We start from the raw sequence: 4,686 nt of genomic DNA on the forward strand, positions 1-4,686 counted from the left end.
GAATTGAATCCTCAGAGTTTTGTCAGAGTATCTATAGCATTCTCAGGATGTTAGATATATAAATACATCAGTCACTAGTTGATCATGTTGTCTTTAGCTGATTTGAGAGACCACACTCAAAACCATTAAATTCCTTTTGTTTTGATTCTGTCTACACCAAATGAACTTCTGATGACCAGTTTCCAAGCTATCTTGATATCTTGAATAAGAGGACCTTGGAATCAATGAACAGGAGTAACATCTATTTAAAAATGGCATGTTGTCATCTGGCTTAAATCTCTGTTTCTTTCTTTCCTAATTTAAAACAGTTTTATTGAGGTGAAATTCACATACCATACAATTCACCCATTTAAAATGTATGTTTCAGGAAGTTCCCTGGTGGTCTAGTGGTTAGGACTCAGCGCTTTCACTGCGGTGGCCCGGGGTTAATCCGTGGTCTGGGAACTGAAATCCTGCAAGCCACGTAGCGCATGGGCAAAAAATAAATAAATAAATAAAATAAAATTGTTCAAAATATTAAAATATAAAGTGTACATTTCAATGGTTTGTAATATATTCACAGAGCTGTACAACTACCACCAGAATCTAATTTTACATCTTTTTCTCATCCCCAAAAGAAACACTGCGCCTATTAGCATCATTGCCAAACCACCACTACCTCCCCAGACCCAGGCAAACACTAATTACTTTGTCTATAGATTTGTCTATTCTGGACATTTTATGGTTATAAAAATCATAATGTATATATATATATATATATTTTTTAATGACTGGTTTCTTTCTTTGAGCATCCATGTGTGAAAACACATTCATGGATGTGTTTTCCATCCATGTTGTAGCATGTATCAGTTCTGATTGCTTTTTATAGATGAAAATACTCCATTGTATGGATATGCCACATTATATTTACCCATTCGTCAATTGATAAACATTTTGGGTTGTTTCCACTTTTGCCTATTGTAAAGAACACTGCCATCGCCACCTGACCCTGTTTAAAACTGTTCAATGGCTCTCTTGGAGGAAGCCGCGGTCTCCGCTGCAGTGGAGCCTCGGGCCATCCGACCCTGCTCCTGACTCACCACTGTTCGCTCTCGCCGAGGAACAAGTCGGCCGGGAAGCCACGCCGCAGCCATGGCATTTAAAGATACCGTAAAGCCCGAGGTGGCGATTCACCGGATTAGAATCACCCTCCCCAGCTGCAGCTTGAAGTCTTTGCAGAGGGTATGTGCTGACCTGATCAGAGGCACGAAGGAAAAGAATCTCAAAGCGAAAGGAGCGGTTCGGATGCCTACCAAGACTCAGAATAACTACAAGGAAAACTCCTTGTGGTGAAGGTTCTAAAACTTGGGATTGTTTCCTGATGAGGATCCACAAGTGACTTATTGACCTGCACAGTCCTTCTGAGATTGTCAAGCAGATCACTTCCATCAGTATTGAGCCAGGAGTCGAGGTTGAAGTCACCATAGCAGATGCTTAAATCAACATTTTTAATAAATTGATAATCAGTTGTTAAAAAAAAACACACAATGCCTTCCCTTTTTTCTATTTATTTATTTAGGTTGCTTTGGGTCTTTGTTGCTGTGCGGGCTACTCTTCGTTGGGGTGCGCAGGCTTCTCACTGCGGTGGCTTCTCTTCTTGCAGAGCACGGGCTCTAGGCGCGCAGGCTTCAGTAGTTGTTGCACGTGGGCTTCAGTAGTTGTGGCTCGCGGGCTCTAGAGAGCAGGCTCAGTAGTTGTGGCACACAGGTTTAATTGCTCTGCAGCACGTGGGATCTTCCCGGACCAGGGATTGAACCTGTGTCCCCTGCATCGGCAGCCGGATTCTTAACTACTGTGCCACCAGGGAAGTCCCCCCTTTCTTTTTTTTTTTAAGAAGATGTTGGGGGTAGGAGTTTATTAATTAATTAATTAATTTTTGCTGTGTTGCGTCTTCGTTTCTGTGCGAGGGCTTTCTCTGGTTGTGGCAAGTGGGGGCCACTCTTCATCGCGGTGCGCGGGCCTCTCACTATCGCGGCCTCCCTTGTTGCGGGTCACAGGCTCCAGACGCGCAGGCTCAGTAGTTGTGGCTCACGGGCCTAGTTGCTCGGCGGCATGTGGGATCCTCCCAGACCAGGGCTCGAACCCGTATCCCCTGCATTAGCAAGCAGATTCTCAACCACTGCGCCACCAGGGAAGCCCGCCCCCCACCCATTTAAAAAAAATTTTTTTTGTTTTGTTTTGTTTTTTTATGGTACACGGGCCTCTCACTGTTGTGGCCTCTCCCGTTGCGGAGCACAGGCTCCGGACGCGCAGGCTCAGCGGCCATGGCTCACGGGCCCAGCTGCACGGCGGCATGTGGGATCTTCCCAGACCGGGGCACGAACCCGTGTCCCTTGCATCGGCAGGCGGACTGTCAACCACTGCGCCACCAGGGAAGCGCCCCCCCATTATTTTTAAGACAGCGTTCAAAACACTATATATGGTTTTCGTTGCGCAGCAAATTTTGGCCCCAGTGATTGCTCAAGCCTGGTTTTGAACTCCTCCTATTGGGTTCTGTGCTCCATCCATACCATCATTCTCTCACTTCTTCAAAGCTGCCACCTCCAGGTTTTTGTGTCCTTCCCTCTTCCTAGAGACCACCACCTCTTTATCCACCCACTTCTTCCCTCCCCTACTTAGTTAATTCCAAATTCTTATCTGAATTCAAATATTTTCTCAGAGAAGAATTTTCTGAAATTGATTTCCTTATCCCCTTTCCCACCCTACCCCTCAGCTAGGGTAGGTTCTCTGTTTTATTTTCTCAGCTCCTTATTCTTTTTTCTCAAAACATTTATCTCAATTTATGATTATGCATATATTTTTATGATCATCTAAATGATGTTTATTTCCTCCAGTAAATAGGTTTTGAAATTGTTTTTGCCCCTATTGCATGTCTAACAGTAAACATAGTACCTTGCCATTAGTAGATAATAAATATATCCTGGCTGACAATATGAATAAAGAAAGAACACCAGATTTCTGGCTTGGATAACTGATTGATCATGAAGTCATTAATTAAGTTAAGGAATGCAAGATGAGAAATATTCCTGAATCGGGCCAGGAAAAGAGGAGAAGTTAAGTGCTAAGAAAATTGTAGTTGAGGAAGTCCCAGTGGGGAAGGTCAGCAGGCAGTTGGACTATGAATTTACAGCTGTGGAAAGAGATCTGGAATGGAGACAGATTCGGAAGTTATCAGCAAATAGCTTTTTGGTTAAGATCTTGGGAGCGGCTGAGCTTGCCCAGGAAGAATGTGTAGCATAAAAAGGAAAGAAGGCGGGAGACTAAATTCTAGAGACACACGAATTGAGAAACGGGCAAAAGAAGACTTAGAATAAAGTTTTTTTTTTTTTTCCGGTACGCGGGCCTCTCACTGCTGGGGCCCCTCCCATTTAGAATAAAGTTTGAAGTGAAATATCAAAGACATGGGAGAAGAACCCTGCCAAATGCTTCAGAGGAAAGTTCTGAGTTTGATCATTTGGGTAAGGTGATGATCATCAGATCTTTCCATTTTAAGGGATTTTTTTTTAATTAAAAAAATTTTTTAACCTCTTTATTGCAGTATAATTGCTTTACATTTTTGTGTTAGTTGCTGCTGTATAACAAAGTGAATCAGCTATACATATATCCCCATATAAAAATATGGAATGGTTCACGAATTTGCATGTCATCCTCACGCAGGGGCCATGCTAATCTTCTCTTTCGTTACAATTTTAGTATATGTGCGGCTGAAGCGAGCACTTAAGGGATTTTTGAACATCCTGTTTCTCAACTTTTCACCTAATGGTTTTAGCATCCGTTTATGATCCTTGACTGAATCAATTATCTCAGTCTGGATTGCTGAATGGTGATTTTTTTAAAATTCCATCATCCCCCTGCCCCTGCCCTGCCCCCTGCTTTCTTCTTCTAAATTCCTGTGTTGCTCTCAGGGAAAGTTTCCCTGGGCACCTCCCTCTTCTACTAGCCCATTGCTGGGATATTTCACCCATGGGCTGGGAACAGTAAAAGGCTCTTTCATGAGAAGGTTGTAAGGGAATGGAGAATGTGCTGGGAGGGAAATTTGCTAAACCTTTGGAAAGTATATCCAAAGGGATGAAGAATATTCCTTTTGGTAAATATGACCTCTTCTAGCCTTACACCTCACCTACAAAAAAAATGCAGAGATGTGATTTGTGGCAGATCACACGCTACATCCCTTTAGAGGCACTCTCTAAATACGATCCAACTTCTTCAGACAGCTTTCCAAGGCCTTTCAAGTCCAGGTAAGGTGCCTTTCATATGCACTCCTAGAGCACCTTGCCCTTCCCTCCCACATCAGTCAGCACACAGGATTGTAATGGCCACTTTACTCCCTTGAGGCCTCACCAGACCTCAGGTCAGTTTGGTTCCACAGTGTATTACTAACATTTAATCCAGGGCCTGACTCATAACAGGGACTCAAAAAAAAATGTGCTGGGTGAGTGAAGGATTGAAGGGACAGCTGTATCTCGGGAAATAGCATTCTGTGGCTGGCGAGTGAGGGAGCCTGTGAGAAGTGGGCTGGGGAGGCTTCCCAAGGGGATTGGATTTTACCAGGAAGGCACAGGAGAGCCCTGGGGGCCTTTGAGCAGTAAATCAGGCTTCTACTGGATTTGTGATCCAAAAAGATCTCATTTAATCCTCTTAACAACT

General features: G+C 43.6%; 1 non-coding gene and 1 pseudogene across 1 annotated transcript; one reads left to right on the forward strand and one right to left on the reverse strand.

Moving 5' to 3' along the window:
* Positions 1–1,131: 1,131 nt before the first annotated feature.
* LOC132520503 (small ribosomal subunit protein uS10-like) lies at positions 1,132–1,477 on the forward strand (annotated as a pseudogene).
* A 2,174-nt stretch (positions 1,478–3,651) lies between these two features.
* LOC132521455 (U6 spliceosomal RNA) lies at positions 3,652–3,756 on the reverse strand. Its single transcript, XR_009540902.1, has one exon. It is a non-coding gene; the product is annotated as a U6 spliceosomal RNA (small nuclear RNA).
* Between the last annotated feature and the right edge of the window lie 930 nt (positions 3,757–4,686).

Source organism: Lagenorhynchus albirostris, chromosome 5 (genome assembly GCF_949774975.1).
Source record: "Lagenorhynchus albirostris chromosome 5, mLagAlb1.1, whole genome shotgun sequence".
Taxonomy (NCBI): Eukaryota; Metazoa; Chordata; class Mammalia; order Artiodactyla; family Delphinidae; genus Lagenorhynchus; species Lagenorhynchus albirostris.